Raw genomic sequence first — 10306 nt, forward strand, 5'->3', positions numbered from 1 at the left:
TTTTTTTTTTGCTAGATTATTAGACAATTAATGAAAAGTTCCAAAACTACTAAACAGGCCCAAACCTGTTTCGGTTTTCTAATACTGGGCATTGACTCTTTTTTTTTTTTTTTTTTTTTTTGCTAGATTATTAGACAATTAGTGAAAAGTTCCAAAACTACTAAACAGGCCCAAACCTGTTTCGGTTTTCTAAGACTGGGCATTGACTCTTTTTTTTTTTTTTTTTTTTATTTATGCAAAACTCTTAGATAATTACTGAAAAATTCCAAAAGTACTGGGCTGCAAAGAGAGGGCTATTTAAAGATCAGCCACTATAACCGCCAGTGCATTATATAAGTAGAGAAGGAAACCTAAAAGCTTACAGCACCTGGTATTCCCAGGCGGTCTCCCATCCAAGTACTAACCAGGCCCAAACCTGCTTAGCTTCCGAGATCAGACTAGATCGGGCATAGCCAGGCTGGTATGGCCGTAAGCGAAGGAGGCTGCAAAGAGAGGGCTATTTAAAGATCAGCCACTATAACTGCCAGTGCATTATATAAGTAGAGAAGGAAACCTAAAAGCTTACAGCACCTGGTATTCCCAGGCGGTCTCCCATCCAAGTACTAACCAGGCCCAAACCTGCTTAGCTTCCGAGATCAGACGAGATCGGGCATAGCCATGCTGGTATGGCCGTAAGCGAACGAGGCTGCAAAGAGAGGGCTATTTAAAGATCAGCCACTATAATCGGTATTTCCAGGCAGTCTCCCATCCAAGTACTAACTGGGCCCAAACCTGCTTAGATTCTGAGATTGGGCATTGACTCTTTATTTATTTAAAAATTTTTTTGCAAATTTATTACATAATTACTGAAAATTTCCAAAAGTACTAACCTGGCCCAAACCTGTTTCGGTTTTCTAAGACTGGGCATTGACTCTTTTTTTTTTTTTTTTTTTTTTTGCAAGATTATTAGACAATTAGTGAAAATTTTCAAAAGTACTAACCAGGCCCAAACCTGTTTCGGTTTTCTAAGACTGGGCATTGACTCTTTTTTTTTTTTTTTTTTATTTATGCAAAACTCTTAGATAATTACTGAAATATTCCAAAAGTACTAGGCTGCAAAGAGAGGGCTATTTAAAGATCAGCCACTATAATCGGTATTTCCAAGCAGTCTCCCATCCAAGTACTAACTGGGCCCAAACCTGCTTAGATTCTGAGATTGGGCATTGACTCTTTATTTATTTAATTTTTTTTTTTTGCAAATTTATTACATAATTACTGAAAATTTCCAAAAGTACTAACCAGGCCCAAACCTGTTTCGGTTTTCTAAGACTGGGCATTGACCCTTTTTTTTTTTTTTTTTTTTGCTAGATTATTAGACAATTAATGAAAAGTTCCAAAACTACTAAACAGGCCCAAACCTGTTTCGGTTTTCTAAGACTGGGCATTGACTCTTTTTTTTTTTTTTTTTTTTGCTAGATTATTAGACAATTAGTGAAAAGTTCCAAAACTACTAAACAGGCCCAAACCTGTTTCGGTTTTCTAAGACTGGGCATTGACTCTTTTTTTTTTTTTTTTTTTTTTATTTATGCAAAACTCTTAGATAATTACTGAAAAATTCCAAAAGTACTGGGCTGCAAAGAGAGGGCTATTTAAAGATCAGCCACTATAACCGCCAGTGCATTATATAAGTAGAGAAGGAAACCTAAAAGCTTACAGCACCTGGTATTCCCAGGCGGTCTCCCATCCAAGTACTAACCAGGCCCAAACCTGCTTAGCTTCCGAGATCAGACGAGATCGGGCATAGCCAGGCTGGTATGGCCGTAAGCGAAGGAGGCTGCAAAGAGAGGGCTATTTAAAGATCAGCCACTATAATCGGTATTTCCAAGCAGTCTCCCATCCAAGTACTAACTGGGCCCAAACCTGCTTAGATTCTGAGATTGGGCATTGACTCTTTATTTATTTAATTTTTTTTTTTTGCAAATTTATTACATAATTACTGAAAATTTCCAAAAGTACTAACCAGGCCCAAACTTGTTTCGGTTTTCTAAGACTGGGCATTGACTCTTTTTTTTTTTTTTTTTTTTTTTTTTTTTTTTGCTGGATTATTAGACAATTAATGAAAAGTTCCAAAACTACTAAACAGGCCCAAACCTGTTTCGGTTTTCTAATACTGGGCATTGACTCTTTTTTTTTTTTTGCTAGATTATTAGACAATTAGTGAAAAGTTCCAAAACTACTAAACAGGCCCAAACCTGTTTCGGTTTTCTAAGACTGGGCATTGACTCTTTTTTTTTTTTTTTTTTTTTTATTTATGCAAAACTCTTAGATAATTACTGAAAAATTCCAAAAGTACTGGGCTGCAAAGAGAGGGCTATTTAAAGATCAGCCACTATAACCGCCAGTGCATTATATAAGTAGAGAAGGAAACCTAAAAGCTTACAGCACCTGGTATTCCCAGGCGGTCTCCCATCCAAGTACTAACCAGGCCCAAACCTGCTTAGCTTCCGAGATCAGACGAGATCGGGCATAGCCAGGCTGGTATGGCCGTAAGCGAAGGAGGCTGCAAAGAGAGGGCTATTTAAAGATCAGCCACTATAATCGGTATTTCCAAGCAGTCTCCCATCCAAGTACTAACTGGGCCCAAACCTGCTTAGATTCTGAGATTGGGCATTGACTCTTTATTTATTTAATTTTTTTTTTTTGCAAATTTATTACATAATTACTGAAAATTTCCAAAAGTACTAACCAGGCCCAAACTTGTTTCGGTTTTCTAAGACTGGGCATTGACTCTTTTTTTTTTTTTTTTTTTTTTTTTTTTGCTGGATTATTAGACAATTAATGAAAAGTTCCAAAACTACTAAACAGGCCCAAACCTGTTTCGGTTTTCTAATACTGGGCATTGACTCTTTTTTTTTTTTGCTAGATTATTAGACAATTAGTGAAAAGTTCCAAAACTACTAAACAGGCCCAAACCTGTTTCGGTTTTCTAAGACTGGGCATTGACTCTTTTTTTTTTTTTTTTTTTTTGCTAGATTATTAGACAATTAGTGAAAAGTTCCAAAACTACTAAACAGGCCCAAACCTGTTTCGGTTTTCTAAGACTGGGCATTGACTCTTTTTTTTTTTTTTTTTTTTTTGCTAGATTATTAGACAATTAGTGAAAAGTTCCAAAACTACTAAACAGGCCCAAACCTGTTTCGGTTTTCTAAGACTGGGCATTGACTCTTTTTTTTTTTTTTTTTTTTTTTATTTATGCAAAACTCTTAGATAATTACTGAAAAATTCCAAAAGTACTGGGCTGCAAAGAGAGGGCTATTTAAAGATCAGCCACTATAACCGCCAGTGCATTATATAAGTAGAGAAGGAAACCTAAAAGCTTACAGCACCTGGTATTCCCAGGCGGTCTCCCATCCAAGTACTAACCAGGCCCAAACCTGCTTAGCTTCCGAGATCAGACGAGATCGGGCATAGCCAGGCTGGTATGGCCGTAAGCGAAGGAGGCTGCAAAGAGAGGGCTATTTAAAGATCAGCCACTATAACTGCCAGTGCATTATATAAGTAGAGAAGGAAACCTAAAAGCTTACAGCACCTGGTATTCCCAGGCGGTCTCCCATCCAAGTACTAACCAGGCCCAAACCTGCTTAGCTTCCGAGATCAGACGAGATCGGGCATAGCCATGCTGGTATGGCCGTAAGCGAACGAGGCTGCAAAGAGAGGGCTATTTAAAGATCAGCCACTATAATCGGTATTTCCAGGCAGTCTCCCATCCAAGTACTAACTGGGCCCAAACCTGCTTAGATTCTGAGATTGGGCATTGACTCTTTATTTATTTAAAAAAATTTTTGCAAATTTATTACATAATTACTGAAAATTTCCAAAAGTACTAACCTGGCCCAAACCTGTTTCGGTTTTCTAAGACTGGGCATTGACTCTTTTTTTTTTTTTTTTTTTTTTGCAAGATTATTAGACAATTAGTAAAAAATTTTCAAAAGTACTAACCAGGCCCAAACCTGTTTCGGTTTTCTAAGACTGGGCATTGACTCTTTTTTTTTTTTTTTTTTATTTATGCAAAACTCTTAGATAATTACTGAAATATTCCAAAAGTACTAGGCTGCAAAGAGAGGGCTATTTAAAGATCAGCCACTATAATCGGTATTTCCAAGCAGTCTCCCATCCAAGTACTAACTGGGCCCAAACCTGCTTAGATTCTGAGATTGGGCATTGACTCTTTATTTATTTAATTTTTTTTTTTGCAAATTTATTACATAATTACTGAAAATTTCCAAAAGTACTAACCAGGCCCAAACCTGTTTCGGTTTTCTAAGACTGGGCATTGACTCTTTTTTTTTTTTTTTTTTTTTGCTAGATTATTAGACAATTAATGAAAAGTTCCAAAACTACTAAACAGGCCCAAACCTGTTTCGGTTTTCTAAGACTGGGCATTGACTCTTTTTTTTTTTTTTTTTTTTTGCTAGATTATTAGACAATTAGTGAAAAGTTCCAAAACTACTAAACAGGCCCAAACCTGTTTCGGTTTTCTAAGACTGGGCATTGACTCTTTTTTTTTTTTTTTTTTTTTTATTTATGCAAAACTCTTAGATAATTACTGAAAAATTCCAAAAGTACTGGGCTGCAAAGAGAGGGCTATTTAAAGATCAGCCACTATAACCGCCAGTGCATTATATAAGTAGAGAAGGAAACCTAAAAGCTTACAGCACCTGGTATTCACAGGCGGTCTCCCATCCAAGTACTAACCAGGCCCAAACCTGCTTAGCTTCCGAGATCAGACGAGCTCGGGCATAGCCAGGCTGGTATGGCCGTAAGCGAAGGAGGCTGCAAAGAGAGGGCTATTTAAAGATCAGCCACTATAACTGCCAGTGCATTATATAAGTAGAGAAGGAAACCTAAAAGCTTACAGCACCTGGTATTCCCAGGCGGTCTCCCATCCAAGTACTAACCAGGCCCAAACCTGCTTAGCTTCCGAGATCAGACGAGATCGGGCATAGCCATGCTGGTATGGCCGTAAGCGAACGAGGCTGCAAAGAGAGGGCTATTTAAAGATCAGCCACTATAATCGGTATTTCCAGGCAGTCTCCCATCCAAGTACTAACTGGGCCCAAACCTGCTTAGATTCTGAGATTGGGCATTGACTCTTTATTTATTTAAAAACATTTTTGCAAATTTATTACATAATTAGTGAAAATTTTCAAAAGTACTAACCTGGCCCAAACCTGTTTCGGTTTTCTAAGACTGGGCATTGACTCTTTTTTTTTTTTTTTTTTATTTATGCAAAACTCTTAGATAATTACTGAAAAATTCCAAAAGTACTGGGCTGCAAAGAGAGGGCTATTTAAAGATCAGCCACTATAACCGCCAGTGCATTATATAAGTAGAGAAGGAAACCTAAAAGCTTACAGCACCTGGTATTCCCAGGCGGTCTCCCATCCAAGTACTAACCAGGCCCAAACCTGCTTAGCTTCCGAGATCAGACGAGATCGGGCATAGCCAGGCTGGTATGGCCGTAAGCGAAGGAGGCTGCAAAGAGAGGGCTATTTAAAGATCAGCCACTATAATCGGTATTTCCAAGCAGTCTCCCATCCAAGTACTAACTGGGCCCAAACCTGCTTAGATTCTGAGATTGGGCATTGACTCTTTATTTATTTAATTTTTTTTTTTTGCAAATTTATTACATAATTACTGAAAATTTCCAAAAGTACTAACCAGGCCCAAACTTGTTTCGGTTTTCTAAGACTGGGCATTGACTCTTTTTTTTTTTTTTTTTTTTTTTTTTTTTTTGCTGGATTATTAGACAATTAATGAAAAGTTCCAAAACTACTAAACAGGCCCAAACCTGTTTCGGTTTTCTAATACTGGGCATTGACTCTTTTTTTTTTTTTGCTAGATTATTAGACAATTAGTGAAAAGTTCCAAAACTACTAAACAGGCCCAAACCTGTTTCGGTTTTCTAAGACTGGGCATTGACTCTTTTTTTTTTTTTTTTTTTTTGCTAGATTATTAGACAATTAGTGAAAAGTTCCAAAACTACTAAACAGGCCCAAACCTGTTTCGGTTTTCTAAGACTGGGCATTGACTCTTTTTTTTTTTTTTTTTTTTTTGCTAGATTATTAGACAATTAGTGAAAAGTTCCAAAACTACTAAACAGGCCCAAACCTGTTTCGGTTTTCTAAGACTGGGCATTGACTCTTTTTTTTTTTTTTTTTTTTTTTATTTATGCAAAACTCTTAGATAATTACTGAAAAATTCCAAAAGTACTGGGCTGCAAAGAGAGGGCTATTTAAAGATCAGCCACTATAACCGCCAGTGCATTATATAAGTAGAGAAGGAAACCTAAAAGCTTACAGCACCTGGTATTCCCAGGCGGTCTCCCATCCAAGTACTAACCAGGCCCAAACCTGCTTAGCTTCCGAGATCAGACGAGATCGGGCATAGCCAGGCTGGTATGGCCGTAAGCGAAGGAGGCTGCAAAGAGAGGGCTATTTAAAGATCAGCCACTATAACTGCCAGTGCATTATATAAGTAGAGAAGGAAACCTAAAAGCTTACAGCACCTGGTATTCCCAGGCGGTCTCCCATCCAAGTACTAACCAGGCCCAAACCTGCTTAGCTTCCGAGATCAGACGAGATCGGGCATAGCCATGCTGGTATGGCCGTAAGCGAACGAGGCTGCAAAGAGAGGGCTATTTAAAGATCAGCCACTATAATCGGTATTTCCAGGCAGTCTCCCATCCAAGTACTAACTGGGCCCAAACCTGCTTAGATTCTGAGATTGGGCATTGACTCTTTATTTATTTAAAAAATTTTTTGCAAATTTATTACATAATTACTGAAAATTTCCAAAAGTACTAACCTGGCCCAAACCTGTTTCGGTTTTCTAAGACTGGGCATTGACTCTTTTTTTTTTTTTTTTTTTTTTGCAAGATTATTAGACAATTAGTGAAAATTTTCAAAAGTACTAACCAGGCCCAAACCTGTTTCGGTTTTCTAAGACTGGGCATTGACTCTTTTTTTTTTTTTTTTTTATTTATGCAAAACTCTTAGATAATTACTGAAATATTCCAAAAGTACTAGGCTGCAAAGAGAGGGCTATTTAAAGATCAGCCACTATAATCGGTATTTCCAAGCAGTCTCCCATCCAAGTACTAACTGGGCCCAAACCTGCTTAGATTCTGAGATTGGGCATTGACTCTTTATTTATTTAATTTTTTTTTTTTGCAAATTTATTACATAATTACTGAAAATTTCCAAAAGTACTAACCAGGCCCAAACCTGTTTCGGTTTTCTAAGACTGGGCATTGACTCTTTTTTTTTTTTTTTTTTTTTGCTAGATTATTAGACAATTAATGAAAAGTTCCAAAACTACTAAACAGGCCCAAACCTGTTTCGGTTTTCTAAGACTGGGCATTGACTCTTTTTTTTTTTTTTTTTTTTTGCTAGATTATTAGACAATTAGTGAAAAGTTCCAAAACTACTAAACAGGCCCAAACCTGTTTCGGTTTTCTAAGACTGGGCATTGACTCTTTTTTTTTTTTTTTTTTTTTTATTTATGCAAAACTCTTAGATAATTACTGAAAAATTCCAAAAGTACTGGGCTGCAAAGAGAGGGCTATTTAAAGATCAGCCACTATAACCGCCAGTGCATTATATAAGTAGAGAAGGAAACCTAAAAGCTTACAGCACCTGGTATTCACAGGCGGTCTCCCATCCAAGTACTAACCAGGCCCAAACCTGCTTAGCTTCCGAGATCAGACGAGCTCGGGCATAGCCAGGCTGGTATGGCCGTAAGCGAAGGAGGCTGCAAAGAGAGGGCTATTTAAAGATCAGCCACTATAACTGCCAGTGCATTATATAAGTAGAGAAGGAAACCTAAAAGCTTACAGCACCTGGTATTCCCAGGCGGTCTCCCATCCAAGTACTAACCAGGCCCAAACCTGCTTAGCTTCCGAGATCAGACGAGATCGGGCATAGCCATGCTGGTATGGCCGTAAGCGAACGAGGCTGCAAAGAGAGGGCTATTTAAAGATCAGCCACTATAATCGGTATTTCCAGGCAGTCTCCCATCCAAGTACTAACTGGGCCCAAACCTGCTTAGATTCTGAGATTGGGCATTGACTCTTTATTTATTTAAAAACATTTTTGCAAATTTATTACATAATTAGTGAAAATTTTCAAAAGTACTAACCTGGCCCAAACCTGTTTCGGTTTTCTAAGACTGGGCATTGACTCTTTTTTTTTTTTTTTTTTTTTTTTTTTGCTAGATTATTAGACAATTAATGAAAAGTTCCAAAACTACTAAACAGGCCCAAACCTGTTTCGGTTTTCTAAGACTGGGCATTGACTCTTTTTTTTTTTTTTTTTTTTTTGCAAGATTATTAGACAATTAGTGAAAATTTTCAAAAGTACTAACCAGGCCCAAACCTGTTTCGGTTTTCTAAGACTGGGCATTGACTCTTTTTTTTTTTTTTTTTTTGCTAGATTATTAGACAATTAGTGAAAAGTTCCAAAACTACTAAACAGGCCCAAACCTGTTTCGGTTTTCTAAGACTGGGCATTGACTCTTTTTTTTTTTTTTTTTTTTATTTATGCAAAACTCTTAGATAATTACTGAAAAATTCCAAAAGTACTGGGCTGCAAAGAGAGGGCTATTTAAAGATCAGCCACTATAACCGCCAGTGCATTATATAAGTAGAGAAGGAAACCTAAAAGCTTACAGCACCTGGTATTCCCAGGCGGTCTCCCATCCAAGTACTAACCAGGCCCAAACCTGCTTAGCTTCCGAGATCAGACGAGATCGGGCATAGCCAGGCTGGTATGGCCGTAAGCGAAGGAGGCTGCAAAGAGAGGGCTATTTAAAGATCAGCCACTATAACTGCCAGTGCATTGTATAAGTAGAGAAGGAAACCTAAAAGCTTACAGCACCTGGTATTCCCAGGCGGTCTCCCATCCAAGTACTAACCAGGCCCAAACCTGCTTAGCTTCCGAGATCAGACGAGATCGGGCATAGCCAGGCTGGTATGGCCGTAAGCGAACGAGGCTGCAAAGAGAGGGCTATTTAAAGATCAGCCACTATAATCGGTATTTCCAGGCAGTCTCCCATCCAAGTACTAACTGGGCCCAAACCTGCTTAGATTCTGAGATTGGGCATTGACTCTTTATTTATTTAAAAAAAATTTTGCAAATTTATTACATAATTACTGAAAATTTCCAAAAGTACTAACCTGGCCCAAACCTGTTTCGGTTTTCTAAGACTGGGCATTGACTCTTTTTTTTTTTTTTTTTTGCAAGATTATTAGACAATTAGTGAAAATTTTCAAAAGTACTAACCAGGCCCAAACCTGTTTCGGTTTTCTAAGACTGGGCATTGACTCTTTTTTTTTTTTTTTTTATTTATGCAAAACTCTTAGATAATTACTGAAATATTCCAAAAGTACTAGGCTGCAAAGAGAGGGCTATTTAAAGATCAGCCACTATAACCGCCAGTGCATTATATAAGTAGAGAAGGAAACCTAAAAGCTTACAGCACCTGGTATTCCCAGGCGGTCTCCCATCCAAGTACTAACCAGGCCCAAACCTGCTTAGCTTCCGAGATCAGACGAGATCGGGCATAGCCAGGCTGGTATGGCCGTAAGCGAAGGAGGCTGCAAAGAGAGGGCTATTTAAAGATCAGCCACTATAATCGGTATTTCCAGGCAGTCTCCCATCCAAGTACTAACTGGGCCCAAACCTGCTTAGATTCTGAGATTGGGCATTGACTCTTTATTTATTTAATTTTTTTTTTTGCAAATTTATTACATAATTACTGAAAATTTCCAAAAGTACTAACCAGGCCCAAACCTGTTTTGGTTTTCTAAGATTGGGCATTGACTCTTTTTTTTTTTTTTTTTTTTTGCTAGATTATTAGACAATTAATGAAAAGTTCCAAAACTACTAAACAGGCCCAAACCTGTTTCGGTTTTCTAAGACTGGGCATTGACTCTTTTTTTTTTTTTTTTTTTTTATTTATGCAAAACTCTTAGATAATTACTGAAAAATTCCAAAAGTACTGGGCTGCAAAGAGAGGGCTATTTAAAGATCAGCCACTATAACCGCCAGTGCATTATATAAGTAGAGAAGGAAACCTAAAAGTTTACATCACCTGGTATTCCCAGGCGGTCTCCCATCCAAGTATTAACCAGGCCCAAACCTGCTTAGCTTCCGAGATCAGACGAGATCGGGCATAGCCAGGCTGGTATGGCCGTAAGCGAAGGAGGCTGCAAAGAGAGGGCTATTTAAAGATCAGCCACTATAACTGCCAGTGCATTATATAAGTA

At 37.9% G+C, this 10306-nt stretch overlaps 17 non-coding genes across 17 annotated transcripts; all 17 read right to left on the reverse strand.

The window, feature by feature from the left end:
• Positions 1-355: 355 nt before the first annotated feature.
• Positions 356-474, reverse strand: LOC132135898 (5S ribosomal RNA). The gene has a single exon (XR_009430815.1). It is a non-coding gene; the product is annotated as a 5S ribosomal RNA (ribosomal RNA).
• Positions 475-558: 84 nt separating this feature from the next.
• Positions 559-677, reverse strand: LOC132135662 (5S ribosomal RNA). The gene has a single exon (XR_009430593.1). It is a non-coding gene; the product is annotated as a 5S ribosomal RNA (ribosomal RNA).
• Positions 678-1686: 1009 nt separating this feature from the next.
• Positions 1687-1805, reverse strand: LOC132136437 (5S ribosomal RNA). Its single transcript, XR_009431302.1, has one exon. It is a non-coding gene; the product is annotated as a 5S ribosomal RNA (ribosomal RNA).
• A 607-nt stretch (positions 1806-2412) lies between these two features.
• On the reverse strand, positions 2413-2531 carry LOC132136439 (5S ribosomal RNA). Its single transcript, XR_009431303.1, has one exon. It is a non-coding gene; the product is annotated as a 5S ribosomal RNA (ribosomal RNA).
• Positions 2532-3353: 822 nt separating this feature from the next.
• Positions 3354-3472, reverse strand: LOC132136440 (5S ribosomal RNA). The gene has a single exon (XR_009431304.1). It is a non-coding gene; the product is annotated as a 5S ribosomal RNA (ribosomal RNA).
• An 84-nt stretch (positions 3473-3556) lies between these two features.
• LOC132135664 (5S ribosomal RNA) lies at positions 3557-3675 on the reverse strand. Its single transcript, XR_009430595.1, has one exon. It is a non-coding gene; the product is annotated as a 5S ribosomal RNA (ribosomal RNA).
• A 1010-nt stretch (positions 3676-4685) lies between these two features.
• Positions 4686-4804, reverse strand: LOC132136088 (5S ribosomal RNA). Its single transcript, XR_009430992.1, has one exon. It is a non-coding gene; the product is annotated as a 5S ribosomal RNA (ribosomal RNA).
• Positions 4805-4888: 84 nt separating this feature from the next.
• LOC132135665 (5S ribosomal RNA) lies at positions 4889-5007 on the reverse strand. The gene has a single exon (XR_009430596.1). It is a non-coding gene; the product is annotated as a 5S ribosomal RNA (ribosomal RNA).
• Positions 5008-5387: 380 nt separating this feature from the next.
• On the reverse strand, positions 5388-5506 carry LOC132136441 (5S ribosomal RNA). Its single transcript, XR_009431305.1, has one exon. It is a non-coding gene; the product is annotated as a 5S ribosomal RNA (ribosomal RNA).
• Positions 5507-6332: 826 nt separating this feature from the next.
• LOC132136442 (5S ribosomal RNA) lies at positions 6333-6451 on the reverse strand. The gene has a single exon (XR_009431306.1). It is a non-coding gene; the product is annotated as a 5S ribosomal RNA (ribosomal RNA).
• An 84-nt stretch (positions 6452-6535) lies between these two features.
• LOC132135666 (5S ribosomal RNA) lies at positions 6536-6654 on the reverse strand. The gene has a single exon (XR_009430597.1). It is a non-coding gene; the product is annotated as a 5S ribosomal RNA (ribosomal RNA).
• A 1010-nt stretch (positions 6655-7664) lies between these two features.
• LOC132136089 (5S ribosomal RNA) lies at positions 7665-7783 on the reverse strand. Its single transcript, XR_009430993.1, has one exon. It is a non-coding gene; the product is annotated as a 5S ribosomal RNA (ribosomal RNA).
• Positions 7784-7867: 84 nt separating this feature from the next.
• On the reverse strand, positions 7868-7986 carry LOC132135667 (5S ribosomal RNA). Its single transcript, XR_009430598.1, has one exon. It is a non-coding gene; the product is annotated as a 5S ribosomal RNA (ribosomal RNA).
• A 714-nt stretch (positions 7987-8700) lies between these two features.
• LOC132136443 (5S ribosomal RNA) lies at positions 8701-8819 on the reverse strand. The gene has a single exon (XR_009431307.1). It is a non-coding gene; the product is annotated as a 5S ribosomal RNA (ribosomal RNA).
• An 84-nt stretch (positions 8820-8903) lies between these two features.
• LOC132136445 (5S ribosomal RNA) lies at positions 8904-9022 on the reverse strand. Its single transcript, XR_009431309.1, has one exon. It is a non-coding gene; the product is annotated as a 5S ribosomal RNA (ribosomal RNA).
• Positions 9023-9507: 485 nt separating this feature from the next.
• Positions 9508-9626, reverse strand: LOC132136446 (5S ribosomal RNA). The gene has a single exon (XR_009431310.1). It is a non-coding gene; the product is annotated as a 5S ribosomal RNA (ribosomal RNA).
• Positions 9627-10119: 493 nt separating this feature from the next.
• On the reverse strand, positions 10120-10238 carry LOC132136232 (5S ribosomal RNA). Its single transcript, XR_009431128.1, has one exon. It is a non-coding gene; the product is annotated as a 5S ribosomal RNA (ribosomal RNA).
• Between the last annotated feature and the right edge of the window lie 68 nt (positions 10239-10306).

The sequence above is a fragment of the Carassius carassius genome, unplaced genomic scaffold (assembly GCF_963082965.1).
Source record: "Carassius carassius unplaced genomic scaffold, fCarCar2.1 SCAFFOLD_60, whole genome shotgun sequence".
NCBI lineage: Eukaryota > Metazoa > Chordata > Actinopteri > Cypriniformes > Cyprinidae > Carassius > Carassius carassius.